Raw genomic sequence first — 21,079 nt, 5'->3', positions numbered from 1 at the left:
GGTAAGGGTACGATCTGGATCCCACTCCTCCAGTTTCAAGTCTTCCATATCACCTTGGTTTCCTCCCTCTCCTTAATTCCCTATAGCCAAACAGTTGTCAAGTTCCATAGTGATCTTTCTGCAGTTGCTTCTACATTCTCATACAAACCATCCATTTAGAGTCTAGTCATGGCAGTGGCCTCATAATAATTATCTCTGCCACAATTCTCTCCTCATTGCCAAAGTAACATCCTTTTTTTTTTTTTTTCAGTTGATGAGTTGCCTTTTATTTATTTTTATTTTTAGTATAAATTTATTTATTTTAATTGGAGGCTAATTATTTTACAATATTGTATTGGTTTGCCATACATCAACATGAATCCGCCACGGGCGTATGCTTCAAGTTGCCACTGCATCACCTCATTCTTAGATTTCTGTAAGAGCCCCCTAGCTTATGTCCCTATTTCCAGGTTACCCTGCTACAGTTAATTCTGAACACACTGATGAAGTGACACTGTTTAAACCCAAGTCAGTTTGCAGCCAGTTAAACCAACTGTGCTCTTTCCCCATTGGGGCCCAGTGTGCAATGGCTATAAACAGCAGCCTCCTCAGTAGTGTATGCAGCCGGTGCCTGTACAAGTTTCCCTAAGGGACCTTGGAGACAACCCTTGCCAGTGAACCTTCATGACTGGCATGCTGTCCCCAATCTAGGCTCCACATGTACTAGGCAGTGGTACATGCACTGCCTTTGGAAAGCCCCAGGGCACAGTGGCCAGGGTCCACTTTGGCCAAGTCATAACATGCATCCACACCAAGCTGCAGAGCAATGAGCATGTAATTGAAGCCCTACACAGGGCCAAGTTCAAGTTCCCTGGTCGCCAGAAGATTCACATCTCCAAGAAGTGGGAAATTACTAAATTTAATATGGATAAAATTGAAAACATGGTGGCAGAAAAGCAGCTCATCCCAGATGGTTGTGTGGTCAAATACATCCCTAATGCTGGCCCTCTGGACAAATGGCAGCCCCTGCACTCATGAAAGCCTTGGTGTTGTCCCCTCCTTACACACACCAATAAATTCTACTTTCCGGTCCAAAAAAAGAAAGAAAGAAAAAGCTAAGGAAATCTGAATAAACCATGGACTTTAGTTAGGAAAAAAAAAAAGTCAGATCATATCACTCCTCTGCTCAAAACTTTTCAATGGCGCCCTATTTTCACTTCCAGTGAAAGTCAAAGTCCTTACAAGAGCCTGCAAGGCCCTACAGAGCTGCACACTCTCCATATCCCTCTGACCTCATCTCCTACTACTGTTTCTTTCATTCACTCAGCTCCAGTCACACCAACCACTTCACCGTTCCCCAAGAAGACAGTAAGCCACATGTACTGTCTCTTCTCTTTGCCTGGAAAGATTTTTTCTGTAATCCATATAGCCCCTTCCATCACTTCTTCCCCTTTCAAGTTCTTGCTCAGGGAGACCTACTCTGTCCATCCTATTTAAATGGAAATACCCACCTCCTCCACACACTCTTGACCTGCTTTACCACACTCTGCTTTTCTTTTTAATAAAGCTTACCACATTCTCACACAGTCTATAATTTATTTTTGTTTATTTCTCCCACTAAAAGTATGAGCTCCATGAGAACAGAGATTTTCATCTGTTTGGTTAAGGGATGTAACCCTAATGCCTAGAGCAGTGCTTGGCACACAGAACTCGATAAAAAACTATAAATGACTATTACTTGCCCATCTGTATTTAAAGGCTCCTGACAGAATAAAGACTAATACCCTTAATACAGCATTCAAAGTCCTATATTATTCAGCCCTAGGCTACCTTCTGCATCTTCCTTCATGATCTATATGCTATGGAAAAATGGTAATCCTTTTTCCATCACATACCTATGTCCTGTTTGAGCACCCACTCTTCCCTGTATTGGAATGCCCATCCAGCTAGGTACATTTCTACTTCTAGAGCTTCCCTTGAGTTTAAAGTTGGTTATTAATAAGCCAAATGTGGGCCCCTGGTCAAAAATGGAGAATTATGCTTTGTTTACTGTCTTCTTAAGACTTTTTTCCCTAAAAGGCATCTTCGAATGATAAAGCACCTTAAGACAAAGGGGAAATTATATTCACATAAAAAATTATCCCAATTACTTGTGACAGAGAACCATAAAGAAAAACACTCTGCTTATGATTTCTTGATTTATAAGTTTCATTCGACTAGGGTGTATATCCTATATAACTATGCACATTTGACTGATAAGGATATTTTTCTCAGAGATTTCCCTCATGTAAAACTCTGCTGTCAAAAATATCTTCTTGCTACCATTACTTAGCACTCTACAACTATTCAGAAAAAGAGAGACAGAGAGAGAGAGAAATGTAGTCTATTGAAAAGAAAAATCTTTAAGGACATTTGAAGAGTTTCCTATTAAGGAGGAGGCAATTTTTGGACACTGCACATTAAAAATACATTGAAATTATTGTATAAATTACACTTAAGTTATCTGCATTAGAAAATAAAATATTTCTGCCACATAACTGTATTTACACATTAGTCAAAGAAGAGAAAGGAACATATAGATATCAAGGCGAGTGGGATGAATTGGGAGATTGGGACTGACATGTATACACTACTACGTATAAAAGAGTTAACTAATGAGTTCCTTGTACTATATAGCACAAGGAACTCTACTCAATGCTCTGTGGTGACTTAATGGAAAGGAAATCTAAAAGAGAATGGATATATGTATAACTAATTCACTTTGCTATACAGCAGAAACTAACACAACATTGTAAAGCAACTGTACTCCAATACAAATTAATTTAAAAGGAGACGAGAAAAGCAAGAGGAAAGTAGAAAAATAAAAGACATCTTTGTAGCCAGTGCTCTGGATGCAAGTTAATTTCTGCTGATTAACAGATTTTTAAAAATCCATGTCGTCTACCTATTCACCAGACAATATCCATCTATGTATCCACCTCCATTCTACCTCACCATTTGCTAACATATTCATTATCTATCCACCTACCTATTCATCCATTCATTTACCCATGTGTCCATGAATTCAGTTATCCATTCATGTAGCCACATATTAATTTGTCCCTCTGTGACATAATAAATAGGTTTAGTCTCTTCCCCTGGTTCCTGACACAGAGTTCCTAAATCCCTTGGAATTTCCTGGATGATAGAAAAATCTTTTGTTCTCATAAGGCAACTCTTAGTGAGCTCCTGAACAGCTTCAGAATGGGGCTGGTCACCAGAAAGATCAAGCCAGGATCAGAAACTTGGAACTTTAAGCCCCACCCCTCCATCCTCTGGGGAGGGGAGAGGGACTGTGGATTGTGTCAACCAATCACTCGTACAGTGATGAAACAGCCATAAAAATCTCTACACTATAGGGTTCAGAAAGATTTCAGGTTGGTGAATGTATCCATGTACTGGGAGGGTGGCACACCCCAAACTCCATCTGGACAGAAAATCCTGTGCTTACGACTCTTTCAGACCTTGCTCTGTATACTTCATTTGGCTGTTCATTTGTATCCTTTACAATATCCTTTATAATAAACTGATAAACATAACTAAAGCAAAAATAAATAAATAAAAAAGAGAGGAAGGTACAAAAGGAGAACAATAACAAAAACACCATCAACATGAAAAAAAATTCAGAGAGCTATAACGAGTTATCTCTTGGACAAGATTAAATCACAGACATTTTTTATGTGAATTGACCTTTACAACATTTTTAAATGGTTGTATTAAGATAGTCTCATTTATAATAATGTTCTACAGGGATGAGCTCTCAAATTTTATCTGAATGTAATTTATACAAGTGCATGCATCTCTCACACCACTTGCAAGCAGATATTATGGATTTTACTCCTGTGTATAAACTATAGAGCTACTATGGAGTTAAAACAACAACAAAAAAGATGACCCAAAAATGTTTATTAGAGTCACACCCCTGAATTAAAAGCACTGATTAAAGTCATTTTAGTAAGCTTTTATTGTGCAAATCTAACTATAATGGTCATTAGGATGAGGGCATATTATACCAATAAGTATAGTGACCATATATTTTCATTAAAATCAACTCTAGAAAAGCAATACACTTGTGAATTAGTCAAGCAATTAGAGTTTATGAACTTCATTTATGATCAGTTATATTCAATATAACTTACTACAGTACTCTCTGAGTACTGAATAATTGTAAAAGTTTCACTCCAGAGTCTCAACCCCTTAAGAATAAGGGCTGATTTACTTATAAAACTCTAATGCTGAAGTTCTGATTGAAATACAGGAGTCATTATTACAAGAAAATTAAGTTTTAATTTTCCCAATCAGTCAGAAATTAACAAAAACAGCAAGATGTAAAGGTTCAGCTCTCTTATGGCTAGTGTCACATGGTAATACAATGTTTTATAAACATCTTTCAATTACTCTAGTACCACAGAAATTGGATGACTAAATTGCATATAATTCAAAACTCTCACCACCAACTCAAAAATTTAGCCATACTATTTGACTATTTTCCTCTCTTTTAGAGAAAATAAGTTGGTCATCACAATAAAGAGGCAATTATTTACCCAGCTTAAGTTTCTTAATCTTTAAGAAGGGTGAAGGCAATGTGATATATAGAAAAGCATATTCAATTCAATTAAGCAAATATTTGAGCACCTATTATGTACCTGTTCAGAGCTGGGCACTAGGAATACAATCATAAACAAGATGAGCATGTGCCCTAGGGAGGTTGTAGTCTAGATGAAGATCAGATGAATAAAAGAACAATCACAACAGAGAAATCCTGAGAGGACTGATCAGGTGGTACTCTATTAAAACCTCCATATACTATCCAAGTAAGGGAAGACTTTAAGAAAGGCCATCCATCTCAACCACTGACCCAGAATTTGAAATCTCTAGATGACATCCTTGACCAATACTTATTCGGATCAGCAGCAGTCATAGAGCTTCCCTGGTGGCTCAGCTGGTAAAGAATCTGCCTGCAATGTGGGAGACCTGGATTCGATCCCTAGGTTGGGACGATCCCCTGGAGAAGGGAAAGGCTACCCACTCCAGTATTCTGGCCAGGAGAATTCCATGGACTGTATAGTCCATGGAAGGACTGATGCTGAAGATCAGACTCCAATACTTTGGCCACCTGATGCAAAGAACTGACTCACTGGAAAAGACCCTGATGCTGGGAAAGATTGAAGGCGGGAGGAAGATGAGATGGTTGGATGGCATCACTGACTCAATGGACATGAGTTTGAGTAAACTTTGGGAGTTGGTGATGGACACGGAGGCCTGATGTGCTGTAGTCCATGGGAAAGCAAAGAGTCACAAATGACTGAGCGACTAAACTGAACTGAGCAGTCATAGAAGGAAGTAATTATTCTTCAAAGCACTGCCTTTCAACTTTTCAGATTCTGGATTCACCCTGAACTTGACAAATCAATAACACCAATCAAGGCAATCCAAGGCTATTTAACTATCTGGCAACCAAGTTGAACATTTTGTTTGGCCCCATTCAAATCCTTTACTATAAAGACTGTTTTAATTGAGTATCTCTCCATTGTGTTTGTTTCACCAGGAAAGGTATATCTGATTTTTAGAACTGAGATCTATGTAGATAGAGGTTTGATTCTAAGAAGACAGGAGGAAAAAATTTTGGCTTTGAAAACCATTGAACTATAACTGCCTATATTTAAAATTACTCCCAAAACATTCTTTCATCTCTTTTCTAACAGGGGCATTTTCAGATGTCCACATGTCCCCTTAGGTACTGTATTCTTCTATCACCATTAACACTTACAAACAGAAGATAGATCAGCTGGCAGCGTGTTAGGCACTGGGATTTAAAGAGACAGGGCCCTGACCTTAAAGGACAAAAGCCTAGTAGTTGAGAAGATTAAGTCACAGGCATTAAGCTCCAACTCTCCACCCTACTTTGATGTTGGGAACATCTCAAAGTGTACATTTCATCATTTTAATAGAGCAATACTTTTCTATTTCTGTAACCAAAAGGACACAATCTCAGAAGTACTGTCAAATCAAAAGTCTCAAAATTCAATCCACCAGTGAAGTGAAAGTGTTAGTGGCTCAGCTGGGTTCTTTGCGACCTTATGGACTGTAGCCTGCCAGGCTCCTCAGTCCATGGAATTGTCCAGGCAAGAATACTGGAATGGGTAGCCATTAACCCACCAGAGCTCTTGGCTATTACAAATCATAATTCTCGCCACCATTTTTATGACAAGAGAAAAACTCCTTTTGGGATTTGCCTCTTAAGACGTTCTTTCAATATAAAGAACAAAATGTGTATCTACCAGAAATTGAAATATGACACCACAGAATAGGGCTTCAGTTTTCTTCATGAAGCAAAAGACCATGTTAGTTCACTGGGTAAGTTTCAAAACTCTGTCACAAGTTCTTCTCAAGCTTAAACTAATTGTCTTGCCATGAACTTAAACCTGTAACTACCAAGAGGGATGTCTATGATATGGGAATCCAGCTATCTCTTCTGTGTAATTTAGTTTCTGTGTAGCTTAACGACTAGGGGTGAAGTGTTCAAGAAACTTAGAAAACAAATTTATGGTTACCAAAAGGGAAAGGCGGGGGGAGGGATAAGTTAGGGATTGGGATTAGCAGATATATATTACTATATATGAAATAAACAATAAGGTCCTACTATATAGCACAGGGAACTATGTTCAATACCAGGTGAAAAACTATAATAAAAATAATCTGAAAGAAAATACATATATTTACTATACACCAGAAACTAATACAACACTGTAAATCAACTATACCTCAATCAAAAGAAATTAATATAGAAATAATTTTTTAAAAAAAAGAAATGTATGTTTGCTGGTTAGGCCTTAAAATTCATGCTAATGAACTGGAAGTCAATTAGTAATTAAATTAATTAAAAACAATTGCAGGAATAATCCAGGTTTTTCATAGTAGTACCTCCTTCTGCAGATACTAAAACCATTTCAAATGGGAAAACTGTTGGGACATGAAAATTCTTTCTTATTCTATGAATAAAAAGCAACAGAAATGAAAAGAAAGCCAGCTTTGCCCAGCATAGTACCTTGTACATAATAGATATTCTTAGATCAATGAGTTAGCCAAGTGGGGCTCGATATTTAATAAATAAATTTTTACCTTCTGTTTTTTTTTTTTAAAGAAAGACAGATGCCTCTACCAAACATTGTTTGAGAACTCATCATAGGCTCACCATTTTGTGACTCATAAAAGTTAAGATGTGACTCCACCCTTAAGGTATTTACAATCTAATCAGGGAGTGAAAACTAACCATTGAGGAGATTCTGAGGTATGTTGCTCCTCCTCCTCTTCCACAGGCACTGTCACATGTCCTGCTTATTAATTTCATAGCAGAACCACTACCTGAAATTATGTTTACTTATCTATTTACCTATTTATGTTCCAGCTTCTAGAAAACAAGTTCCATAACAGCAGCACCCTTAATTTTCCTGTCTTAATCACTTCTGGATCTCCAACACTTAACAGTAGCTGGCACATCATACCTGCTCAAGTATGTGGTGAATAAATTAAGTACAATAGGAATTCAGAGAAGAAATAATATAGTTTCATTAAAAAAAAAGTGAAAGTGTTAGTTGCTCAATCATGTCTGACTCTTTGCAACCCCATTAAGAAACTATAAAGAATCATACTCTAATAGCTGGGTAGGATTTGAATAGCCAGAAAAAGAGGAGGAAAAGGAAATGAGATGGGGAGCAGTATTAACATTTTACTTTAGGGAAGCAGCCTTAGGAAACAAAGGGTTCAAGTTAGAGTGTATTAAATTTCAAGTAAGTAGCATGGTGTGAATGAAAAATGTTACCTGCCAGATCAGTAAACAAAGGATGTTGCCGCTATCAAGCCAACAACTACTGCAGCAGCCCCGGCTGTGCACCCAGAGGGGATTCACAATGGAGAAGAGCAGAATACTGACCCTAGATAGTTAAGGTGCATATGGAAGGAATGATCTCAGTGAGCCCAGACTCTTGCATCTTCCCATACCTAGAAATGCACTAAATTCATAACGTGATGTCTGGTTTTCTTTAATTCACAGTAAATTTTTGATGTTGTGATTACCTGGTTTTTGTTGCAAAACTCTTATATCCTGACTCCTCCCTTACCTCTTTGGAGTACTCCCTCAGGGTTATCTGAGAGTCTGTCTTCTGGGCTTAAGTCCTCAGAAATTCTGCCCAACAAAACATAATTCTCAACTTTAAAGCTACATATATACATATATATATATATACACACACACATATTTTTTTTTTCCCAGTTGACAGAGGGGACAGACTAGAGATGGTCTTGAAAACCAAAAGGAGTAGTCTAGGCTGTCTGACAGCCATCAAAGGTTCTGATTCAGAGAGAGATGGAGAAGGGGGTATTTTAGAAAGATGATTTCAGGTGGTATAGGTCCACTATGTCCTATCCGAAACCCTTGAAGTCAGAGGTGTTTTGGAATTCAAAGTGATTCATATTTGAGAAAGGAATATGGTATGTATACCATATATTACAAAACACACCCAGCGGGATCTGGGCTAGCACACTAAATGAAATGCATTCAAGGTTAGCAGGGAAACATGAATACTCCACAAAACAGGATAAGTAAAGTTTATCTACGGCCTCAAGCCAGGCTGGGTTTCGTGGCCAAATGATAAAATTCTGTTTTCAGAGCTTTCAGATTTTAGCATTTCAGAGAAGGGCTGTAGGCTGTAATACTCAGAATAGATTGAGGAAGGAATCACAGGCTAAAACGGAGGCTTGCAGAGAACAGCAAGTTTGACCTATTCTATCTAAATACTAGCCACAATTTACTGAGCGTTTATTTTATGCCAAGCACTACACCAAGAGCTTTACATGCATTCCACATTTAAATCCTCACAGTAATCCTATGATATAGGAATTTACTGTCCTATTTGACAGGTCAGAAAATCAAGGTTTGCAGTCAACAAGTTATTTGCCTACATGCACAAATATATTAAAAGAAAATAAATTACACAGTTGCAATTAGCATTTAGGTCTGAGCAGAACCCAAGCTCTAAAACCTCTATCTACATCCTGAAATCTGCCTTCATCATATATAACAATACTGGTTAGAACACAAGTTCTTTTTCCATCTTAGCCTTTCCATTTAGACTTTGCTTTGCTCGCAGCACTCACCCCATGCCCCTCTTCTTCATCTGGCCATCTCCTACTCACCTCTGTAGGTCTCAGTTGAGCTGAAGCTGGTCCTGTTATAGTCCCCCATGGTTCCTGACTTCTCCCTTTAGAACACATTCCAGTCATCAAATTATAATTCCCTATCTATGCCAGTATTCCCTGCTATACTATAAACTCAGTGCAGTGAAGACTAGGTCTCTTTTGGTCCCCACTGTGTCCTCAAATTTTTTCCCGTTTCTAGCACTGATTGCACCCAAACCTGTCATGATTTACCGAATTGTAGATGCAAACAGAGGAGAGACAGAGAGAGAGAGAGAGATCTAGTTGTGAGGTGATAAGAGCTTAGGCTATAATGGTAGCAATGGGAATAGAGAGAAGACAGTTACTATATATAATTTTGCTTAAAATTATGAGTGTTATTATAGCAATTATATGCAGACATATGATCGTTGCTTCTGTTAAATAGAGTAATTTAATATCTGTTGTTGTGATTACTATCTTCATAATACAAAATAACCTCTAAATGGCTATGATTATCACTGGAGATATTTCACTTCAGAATGACTTGCCATGTATCTACTTCAAGAAGTTTTTATAAATAACCACATCATTTAGTTTTCTGATGTAGCTGCAAAGTTAATCTGACAAAACAAAATAATTCACTCCTCTAAATAGCAACCCACTGCAGTATTCTTGCCTGGAGAATCCCATGGACAGAGGAGCCTGGTGGCCTACAGTCCATGGGATCATGAAGAGTGGGACACGACTGAGCAACTAACACAAAGATTCAAGAGTATGAATCTCCTAAAACTGAAAATTATATCTGAGTTGTGAATAAGGTATTATTACAACATACTTTTTGGAGGAAAAGATAACTAGAGTCAACCAATGATTTAATTTCACTATTAGTGCTTTTAGCTAATATTCTTGAATTTGTAAACAATTCCCAAGTCAGAAACAGGTTATCATCTAAAAGTTCAATTGTGTAGCAGGTGTTTAGCTCCTGGAACTCAAGTTTCCCAAGGTACAACTAGTAAAAACAACTTCCCAAGTGAATGTGGACAACCTTTCCCCCATGAAAAACAAAAATAGTTTATTTGGACTCATATAGGAAGGACATTTAAAGTAACTAATTATAACAAATACTGAACACTTAAAAACATAAGCAAAACATGACTATATGGTAGACAAAAATGATTTAAAATTTCAGAAAACTTCAAAAGGATCTTTCAAAGAATTTAGGATTAGCAAAAATTATTAAATTTGGTAACCTTCCATTTTTTCCTCACTGGCTTCAGATTCTATGTTGATTACTGATCAGATCAGATGAGATCAGTCACTCAGTCGTGTCCGATTCTTTGTGACCCCATGAATCTCGGCATACCAGGCCTCCCTGTCCATCACCAACTCGCAGAGTTCACTCAGACTCACGTCCATCGAGTCAGTGATGCCACCCAGCCATCTCATCCTCTGTCGTCCCCTTCTCCTCCTGCCCCCAATCCCTCCCAGCATCAGAGTCTTTTCCAAGGAGTCAACTCTTCGCATGAGGTGGCCAAAGTACTGGAGTTTCAGCTTTAGCATCATTCCTTCCAAAGAAATCCCAGGGCTGATCTCCTTTAGAATGGACTGGTTGGATCTCCTTGCAGTCCAAGGGACTCTCAAGAGTCTTCTCCAACACCACACTTCAAAAGCATCAATTCTTTGGCGCTCAGCCTTCTTCACAGTCCAACTCTAACATCCATACATGACCACAGGAAAAACCATAGCCTTGACTAGATGGACCTTTGTTGGCAAAGTAATGTCTCTGCTTTTGAATATGCTATCTAGGTTGGTCATAACTTTCCTTCCAAGGAGTAAGCGTCTTTTAATTTCATGGCTGCAGTCACCATCTGCAGTGATTTTGGAGCCCAGAAAAATAAAGTCTGACACTGTTTCCACTGTTTCCCCATCTATTTCCCATGAAGTGATGGGACCAGATGCCATGATCTTCGTTTTCTGAATGTTGAGCTTTAAGCCAACTTTTTCACTCTCCACTTTCACCTTCATCAAGAGGCTTTTTAGTTCCTCTTCACTTTCTGCCCTAAGGGTGGTGTCATATGCATATCTGAAGTTATTGATATTTCTCCCAGCAATCTTGATGCCAGCTTGTGTTTCTTCCAGTCCAGCATTTCTCATGATGTACTCTGCATATAAGTTGAATAAACAGGGTGACAATATACAGCCTTGACGTACTCCTTTTCCTATTTGGAACCAGTCTGTTGTTCCATGTCCAGTTCTAACTGTTGCTTCCTGACCTGCATACAGATTTCTCAAGAGGCAGATCAGGTGGTCTGGTATTCCCACCTCTTTCAGAATTTTCCACAGTTTATTGTGATCCACACAGTCAAAGGCTTTGGCATAGTCAATAAAGCAGAAATAGATGTTTTTCTGGAACTCTCTTGCTTTTTCGATGATCCAGTGGATGTTGGCAATTTGATCTCTGGTTCCTCTGCCTTTTATAAAACCAGCTTGAACATCAGGACTGATAACTCCCTTTAAAGCTTCTGTCCTATAGGGTTCCTTAAATGGTTCTTTTCTTAGTTTCCATTTAGATAAGGAATTCCATCTGAAGATAGTGACAGAAATTCTGTCAAAATAAAATAACACATTGCAGAAAAACCTCATTTATGTCACTCTGTTTTACAAATACTATCATAACAAACTAACAAGTAGTTTTAAATTCCTAACTTTTTTATGATTTTAGGCAAAGCAACAATATATTAGTGTTTATTCTGATGGACCTCAAATTTCTTTCACTCTAACAGTGTTTTTCACAATCGACTTTTCATGTTTTGAACCAACTGAGGTGGAGTTAAGAACTTCAAATATTATTAATATTTATTTATTTATTGGCTGTGTTTGGTCCTTAGTTGAGGCATGTGGGATCTTCATCGTGTCATGTGGGATTTATCACTGTGGTGCAAATGTATATATTTATACATTTATTTGTGTATAAATTCCACAAATTAATCCATTTTAGAAATTAACCTGTTTTCTAGGCTTCTTTCAGGACCTAACTGAGGAAAGGAACAGAGAGGCTAATGTTGGCTTTGAGAAAATAAAATTAATTTAGTTCAAAAAAAAAAAGAGTTTAAGTACAAACTTGTTCTGCCAAGTTGAAAAAAGTCTCCATTTTCAGATATCCACTGAGTTCTTCAGATCTCAAATTTTGCAAACTATACACAAATGTCTTCCTAGGTAAGTTTTTAAACAGTGACCATTTCTTTTAGGAAGGTACTAGAGTGACCTCCTCCCTTTCTAGTAATAATATAACGTGCTAAGAGAGGCATTTTCTTTTATATGAAATGCAGAAGTGAAACTTTCTGTTGGCCAAAGGATATGAACAGTAACTAAACATGAACATGTAAGCCACAGATATTGAAAGGGAAGAAAAGTTTTAGTTTTAAAACTCAGAAGGCAGTGAAGTGTGGTATCTGTCAACAGTAGCCAACAGTTCTTAGTCCTTGCCTCAGTGAGAGTATGCTTTAAAGAATGTGGAAACATAATAAAGTGGTACTTTTTTTTTTATTTTTACCTTTCTGGATGTCACTCCCAAGGTCTTAGTTCATACCTTAATTATAGCATTTCTCAAAGTATGTACTTTCCCACTAGAGAGCACGGATTTCCTAAGGGAGGGACTGGCTCTTAAATAGTATTGGATAGACTCTTGAGAGTCCCTTGGACTGCAAGGAGATCCAACCAGTCCATCCTAAAGGAGATCAGTCCTGAATATTCACTGGAAGGACTGATGCTGAAGCTGAAACTCCAATACTTTGGCCACCTGATGCGAAGACCTGACTCACTTGAAAAGACCCTGATGCTGGGAAAGGTTGAAGGCAGGAAGAGAAGGGGACGACAGAGGATGAGATAGTTGGATGACATCACCGACTCAATGGGCATGAGTCTGAGTAAACTCCGGGAGTTGGTGATGGACAGGGAGGCCTGGCGTGCTGCAGTCCATGGGGTTGCAAAGAGTCAGACACGACTGAGTGACTGAACTGAACTGAATTGATGTGATATAAATGGGTAAAAAATGGCCTCTATATACTGACCCTCTGTGGTCCACCTCTTTGGGATTCTCCAGGCAAGAATACTGGAGTGGGTTACCATGCCCTCCTCCAGGGGATCTTTCCAACCCAGGTATCGAACCCAGGTCTCCCACATTGCAGGCAGATTCTTTACCGTCTGAGCCACCAGAGAAGTCTTTACAGCAGCTAACACCCATTAAAAGTCCACAGGTTCCAAAATACAAATTTCTGCACATCTAATTGTTTTAAATATCACCCCAATAAGCAGATATTCAGCCATTAGAGCCTGTCTGGTTTGCTTACACTGTGAAACTGCACCCAATATCTGCTAGCCAAAGATAAAAATAATCCCTGTAACTATAAAAGACCCGATCACTGCTGTTCTCTGGAACTCTCTGACCCAAAGAATCCCCACTGTGCCACTGGGTGACTTTACCTAGACACATATGCTCCCTCTATGATCCTCCTCACTCCCAGGTGTTCCCTTGCCCTCTTCCTCATCTCAGTAGTGACCCCCTGCTCTCGTCTCTGGAAGGTCTCAGGCTAATGAGGGGGCTTGTCATGTGCAAGTCAGTGACAGTGAAAACTCAAAGTGTTAGTCATTCAGTTGTGTCCAACTCTTGGCACCCCCATGGACTGTAGCTCACCAGGCTCCTCTGTCCATGGAATTCTCCAGGCAAGAATACTGGAGTGGGTTGCCATTTCCTCCTCCAGGGGATCTTCCTGACCCAGGGATTGAACTTGGGTCTCCCACACTGCAGGCAGATTCTTTACTGTTTAAGTCACCAAGGAAGCCAAATATGCCAAAGGGTCACCCAAATAAAGCTCACTGTGTACTACTGTCATCTTGTGGTTGTATCTTTTTTCCTTGATCAGCCCCCAAATCCCTCAAACTCACTATACAATACCTAACTAAAGGTCCTTGGAGCAGCTACACATTTCTCAAATGAATTACTGGAAGCTGGTAATTCCTCAGTTTAAATAGAATGTCTCTCAGGTTTGAAAATAGCCCTTCCCACCACTGAAACAGTCCATCACATAAAGCAGCAGTCCCCAACCTGTTTGGCACCAGGGACTGGTTTCGTGGAAGGCAATTTTCCCACGATCTGGGGGTGGGGTGGGGGGATTGTTTCGGGATGATGCAAGCACATGACATTTATTTCTATTGTTATTACATCAGCTCCACCTCAAATCATCAGGCATTAGATCCCAGAGGTTGAGGACCCCTGACATAAAGAACCTCTGGGGCAGAACACTGAGCACAAAGCTGAAATGGTAAGAGAGAAGGGGTAGGAAGCCATAATATGGATGCCAACAACAAAGGCATAATTATAGCTGTCTTTTATTGAGGGTTGACTATGTTCCAGATATCATACCAATATTTTAAGATTGAATTTATGCAACAACCCTTAATGTATATTCCATCATTTATCCTCTTTTTACAAATGGGGAACCTGAGGCTTACTGATATTATATAATTTAATCATGGCTTATAGATGTTAATAGATGAAATCTAGATAACCCAGATTTGTGATTCTTGAAAGCCAATGTTCTTAAACAATATATAGATCACATATCAAAGAAATGAGAGCACCTAAAAACTCAGTGACAGCTAAAGAAGTATCAGTAGTCAAAGAAAAAACAGGGTTGATCTTAGAAAAGAGAACATGTAATAGTCATTTAGGGACACCACAGCCAGCTCAGCTGAGGGCAAGAGAGTGGAGAATTAGGAAATTAGTAGTCAAAGAGAACAATATAGAAGAATTTCAAAACCAAGAAAATAAATCCACAGAGAAAAATCCAGATGAGCAAAGAATGAACATCACCCTAAAAAACTGAAATTAACAGTTAACCTTCAGAGACATCCCTGGTAGTCCAGAGGCTAAGGCTCTATGCAGTGCAGGGGGCCAAGGTTCAATCCCTGGTCAGGGAACTAGATCCCACATGTCACAACTAAAATCTCTCATGCCACAACCAAAATTGAAGATTCCCATGTGCCGCAACTACAACCCAGGGCAGCCAAATAATAATATATTTTTAAAAACACTTAACCTCTGAAGTATAGTCATAACACTTACCTAAATATACCTTAAGAAATATATGTAATCTCTATGGTTTCCACTGACCAATCAGACTAGCTGACTAGCTCATTCCCTACCTACTAGGCCAACAAAAAGTGTGTGTGTGTGTATGTGTGTGTGTGTGTGTGTGTGTGTGTGTGTGTGTGTGTTGATAGGCAAGGGAATCATTCAGGAAGGAATTATTATATACACACACCTCTGAAAGCTACATATTCAGAGGCCATGGGCATTTGTTGGAAAGTGACCTCCCCACACCCCAGTGAACTGGTTGCTTGATAGGTGGGGAAATAAAAGAAGAAGAAACAAATAGGAAGCTTATGTAAAAAATCAGTGTGTAAATATATTGCAAAATTTAATCGAAATTTTATAAAAAACATAAATTAGAAACTAAACAAAGGGACATCTGGGTCCCTTTTCCTCCTCTGGAATACATGGTTCCAAATTCTGTCTCCTAATCAAACTGGTACAGTTCAAAGTGCAGTATTTACATCCTGAGTCTATTACTGCTCCAGCTAGACAAAAAGTACAAGAAATACAATGCAGGGAAGAAAGGAGGCGGTGGGGAGGAAGAGGAGGAAATGAGAGGGAGGGGCAGGGACAAAGACAAAAGAATAGAAATGAATGAGATTCTCTTTAATTGCCAAATTGTAGAGGTAACTATCTAACAAGGAATGGTGCTAATTAATCATGTGTAAACAAAACAAAACAAAAACCAACACACACAAAGAAAAGCTAGACATACTCTCAGTGTTACTAATTAAGATTTGCTGACCACCTACTGTATGCCAAGCTCTATTAATGCATGCATGCTCTGTCATGTCTGACTCTTTGGGACCCCATGGACTGCAGTTTGTCAGGCTCCTCTGTCCATGGGATTTTCCCAGCAACAATAATGGGGTGGGTTGCCATTTCCTTCTCCAGGGGATTTTCCCGACCCAGGGATCAAACCCGGGTCTTCTACGTGTCCTGCATTGAAGGTAGATTCTTTACCCCGAGCCACCAGGAATGGGCTTTGGTTTAATTAATTAATCCGAAAAAACAACAAACCTGTAATGTAAATATTAGTATTGTCCCCATTGTATTGATTAGAAATCCGAGAGACACAGAACTTAAAATAATTTTATAATACTCTCTCACTTGTATGCAGTATTGTAATGTCAGCTTCACAAAGTAATTAGCAAACACAGAACTAGGGTATGCTGTGATCCAATATAGTACAGATGGCAGCATCTTACCAATATTCAATAGTTCCCCTGGTTTTCAACCAAAGGAAGTTTTTAAACTGACATCTTAGATAATTTACATAGTTTACTTTCAGAATTCCAGCAAAGAGCTATGGAGCACAAAGGTCAAGATGCCTCCCTGATCACTCACATGAACTCGGCCTGTATGACTTAGCTTGTGTATAAAAGCAATTGAATTTATTTTCTGACAATAATAATACACAGAACTTTTCAGGTGTTCATTAGTCAGCACTTGACTAACCAACTGCAAAGTACAAACTAGTCAGTATGTGACAAAATGCACTGTGATGAGCACATATGAAAAGATTTTCCTGTGGTGTCTGCATTTAAGAAACATAGAAGGAAAACTTCATAAAATAAATGTTAATGATCACTATAAAATGAATTCTCGGTTTGGATTTGCGTTAAAAATGGTTATTCTATTTAAATTATGTGGGAAAAAAATTAGGTACTCCCATCCAACATAATAAGCCCTACAACAGAGATTTACAACCTTCCCAGTTTCTGCTTTCATCTCCCTAAATTTAGTTTCAGCAATATACAAAATGAGTATTTTAACTTAATTCCTCAAGGACTTGACAATTGGAACATAAGCTTTGGAAACAGTCAACAATGAAGAATTCACTTTGGAAACAGTCAACAATGAAGAATTTGACATAGCTCTGTTAAAGAGAAGCTTCCCCTGAATTCCAGAAAGGCAGCAGAACCATAAACTTAACAATCTTGCTAAATGAAAACAGGAGAGGGAAAACCAGTACAAAATGAGATTATATATTTAATAAGCTACAAGTCTCTGCATCCAATACGTTTTATCTAAATGATTATAGGGTACAGTTTCAAGGGAGGGAGGGGAAAATCTGGAACTGAAAATGAATCAGAAAGGATTACTTCAGAAATAGCCATTTCTAACTGAGTGGATTGTTGCAAGCTCTCTAGAAGTACATTTATCACAAGCAAAATCCATCAAATTGATGGGAAATTTTCTGCCAAAATGCATGTTGATGTGACCACACAGCACAAATGTAACATTCGTTTTTACTGAACAGTGACTTGGACTTTCTTCTGCTTTCTCTTCTCCTTGTCAACATGACCAATGAGAATGTTCCAGCTTAAAGAATATGCAAGTTTATATTAATAATAAAATAATCCCTAAATTATATTATGTATTTAAAATATTCTAAAACAGTTTTATCTGAATGTTTACAATATCAAAGATGAAAATAAATATATTAAATATTCTGTGACAAAGCAATATGTCAATGGCTGCTTACTAGAAAAATTGAGAAATATACTTTCCATCTCCTCAAGTGATAAACTGTAACATTCTCTTTAGCACTAAAATTCTATTTCTATTTTAAGTTTCTAGTAAAAATATGATATGTGCCTGAGCTGGAGACTTTGATATGTGAACCCAGAAGGATAAAATTTTGACCAAATCTGGAAAGGTTATTGCAATAAACAACCAGAAAGGAATAGATATCTCACATGAACAAAAAGAACAAGTTAAGAGGAAAAAAGTTGGGGAACTAGGAGAAGCTTTATGTATTCAATTTTTCTAAACAAACCCAGTTCAGTAAAAGAAGGAACTGCCAAACAACTATTGAGCAAAATAAAAGGAGACTATCATACTGAGGAAAAGATGATTGTTGGGTAGGCAGTTTTGACTTAAATCCAAGAGATTATACCTGGAGACTAAGTTAAAAAGTTTCAAGGCATTGGTTAACACGGTCAAGATGGACCAGGTGCTGGGGTGGGGCAAGAGGCAGCAAAAAAGAGAACCATAAAAATCTCAATCACTTTAACTAGCTATGTCAAACTGGTTTGATTTTTTTCCAATGTGTCTAGGACTTTCAGTTCTGCCTAGATTTACCATTTTTCCTGAAACAACACACACACAAAGACAAAAATATTTCAAATGATGTGGGCTCCCTGGGGGTTCCTGGCAAGAATCTGCTTGCCAGTGCAGGGGACATGGGTTTGATGCCTGGTCCAAGAAGATTCCACATGCCACAGAGCAACTAAGCCCGTGAGCCACAACTGCTGAGCCCATGTGCCTAAGAGCCAGTGCTCCACAAGAGAAGCCATTGCAATCAGGAGCCCGTGCACTGCAAGTAGAGAGTAGCTACCCCTCACTGTAACTAGAGAAAGTCAGTGTGCAGCAACAAAGATCTGGCATAGCCATAAATAAGTAAATAAATAATTTTTTAAATGTTTCAAACAATGGTTTTTAAGACACTAGACATCAGGCAAGAAGATCCAGTGATCCCCCAAAGATAGTAAACAAATGAGGCGAGCCCTATAATTGCCCCCACATACTGCCTTGAGAAAGTAGGCAGGTCATGGCACAGGGAAGGGACCCAAGCAAAGCTCTAACAGACCAACCACCTGAGCTGAAAAATTGAAAATCCAGGGAGACTAGACTGCTGGAGTTCACAAGGCAGAGTGTCAGAAAGGAGGAAGCTATACAGAGACAGAACTTAACAGACCTGTGGAGGTTCACCTCGCATGTTCAGCAGAGTACTGATTGCTGCATATATATAAGAAACTACTTGAAGATGGGAAAAGAAAGAACCATCCCAGAAGCTTAGAGAGAGGACATTGCCTGACATACACAAAGCAGGGAATAAAATTTGTTTCTCCCAGTTAGACTGCAAAACCTCATAATTAACAAGACATTGCGTAGCACTCTCAGAAGTAAGGGAATAATTAGCCCTTGACTAAACCTTGCTCTGTTCTTGCCAAACAAATCTTATAAGCAGGACCCAAAAGAATCAAACTGTTTCCAAGTAACTTAACTACATCCGATAACAACGCTTGAGAATAAAAATATTCACCATCCAACGAGGTAAAATTCACAAAATATGGCATGCAATCATTCAATCAAACACTACCAGGCATGCAAAGAAGCAGGAACATATGACCTGTAATGAAGAAAAAAATAAAACTGACCTAGAACTGACAAAGATGTTAACATTAACATATAAGGGCACTAAAAGCTATTTTTTAACTTGTATTCACATGTTTCAAAAGCTAAGTAGAGAAATAGCAGATATTAAAAAACCCAAATTGAACATTTGGAGCTGAAGATTACAGTGTCTGATTAGAAAAATTCACTGGATAGGATTAATGGCAAATTAGACAACTGTACAAAAAAGATCTTCACGACCCAGATAATCATGATGGTGTGCTCACGCACCTAGAGCCAGACATCGTGGAATGTGAAGTCAAGTGGGCCTTAGAAAGCGTCACTATGAACAAAGCTAGTGGAGGTGACGGAATTCCAGTTGAGCTATTTCAAATCCTGAAAGATGATGCTGTGAAAGTGCTGCATTCAATATGCCAGCAAATTTGGAAAACTCAGCAGTGGCCACAGGACTGGAAAAGGTCAGTTTTCATTTCAATCCCAAAGAAAGGCAATGCCAAAGAATGCTCAACTACCGCACAATTGCACTCATCTCACACGCTAGCAAAGTAATGCTCAAAATTCTCCAAGCCAGGCTTCAGCAATACTTGAACTGTGAACTTCCAGATATTCAAGCTCGTTTTAGAAAAGGTAGAAGAACCAGCGACCAAATTGCCAACATCCCCTGGATCATCAAAAAAGCAAGAGAGTCCCAGAAAAACATCTATTTCTGCTTTATTGACTATGCCAAAGCCTTTGACTGTGTGGATCACAATAAACTGTGGAAAATTCTGAAAGAGATGGGAATACCAGACCACCTGATCTGCCTCTTGAGAAATCTGTATGCAGGTCAGGAAGCAACAGTTAGAACTGGACATGGAACAACAGACTGGTTCCAAATAGGAAAAGGAGTACGTCAAGGTTGTATATTATCACCCTGCTTATTTAACTTCTATGCAGAGTACATCATGAGAAACGCTAGGCTGGAGGAAGCACAAGCTGGCATCAAGATTGCTGGGAGAAATACCAATAACCTCAGATATGCATATGACACCACCCTTAGGGCAGGAAGTGAAGAGGAACTAAAATGCCTCTTGATGAAGGTGAAAGAGGAGAGTGAAAAAGTTGGCTTAAAACTCAACATTCAGAAAACGAAGATCATGGCATCTGGTCCCATCCCTTCTTGGGAAATAGATGGGGAAACAGTGGAAACAGTGTCAGACTTTATTTTTCTGGGCTCCAAAATCACTGCAGATGGTGACTGCAGCCATGAAATTAAAAAACGCTTACTCCTTGGAAGGAAAGTTATGACCAACCTAGATAGCATATTCAAAAGCAGAGACATTACTTTGCCAACAAAGGTCCATCTAGTCAAGGCTATGGTTTTTCCTGTGGTCATGTATGGATGTGAGAGCTGGACTATAAAGAAAGCTGAGTGCCAGAGAATCGATGCTTTTGAACTGTGGTGTTGGAGAAGACTCTTGAGAGTCCCTTGGACTGCAAGGAGATCCAACCAGTCCATGCTGAAGGAGATCAGCCCTGGGATTTCTTTGGAAGGAATGATGCTAAAGCTGAAACTCCAGTACTTTGGCCACCTCATGCGAAGAGTTG

General features: G+C 38.7%; 1 protein-coding gene and 1 non-coding gene across 2 annotated transcripts in view; one reads left to right on the top strand and one right to left on the bottom strand.

The window, feature by feature from the left end:
- DIAPH2 (diaphanous related formin 2) overlaps window positions 1-21,079 on the bottom strand; it is a 76,630-nt gene that overhangs the window by 20,829 nt on the left and 34,722 nt on the right.
- LOC112445243 (small nucleolar RNA SNORA70) lies at window positions 514-646 on the top strand. Its single transcript, XR_003033609.1, has one exon. It is a non-coding gene; the product is annotated as a small nucleolar RNA SNORA70 (small nucleolar RNA).

Source organism: Bos taurus, chromosome X (genome assembly GCF_002263795.3).
Source record: "Bos taurus isolate L1 Dominette 01449 registration number 42190680 breed Hereford chromosome X, ARS-UCD2.0, whole genome shotgun sequence".
Lineage (NCBI taxonomy): Eukaryota > Metazoa > Chordata > Mammalia > Artiodactyla > Bovidae > Bos > Bos taurus.
This window is presented reverse-complemented; position numbering and strand designations above follow the sequence as displayed.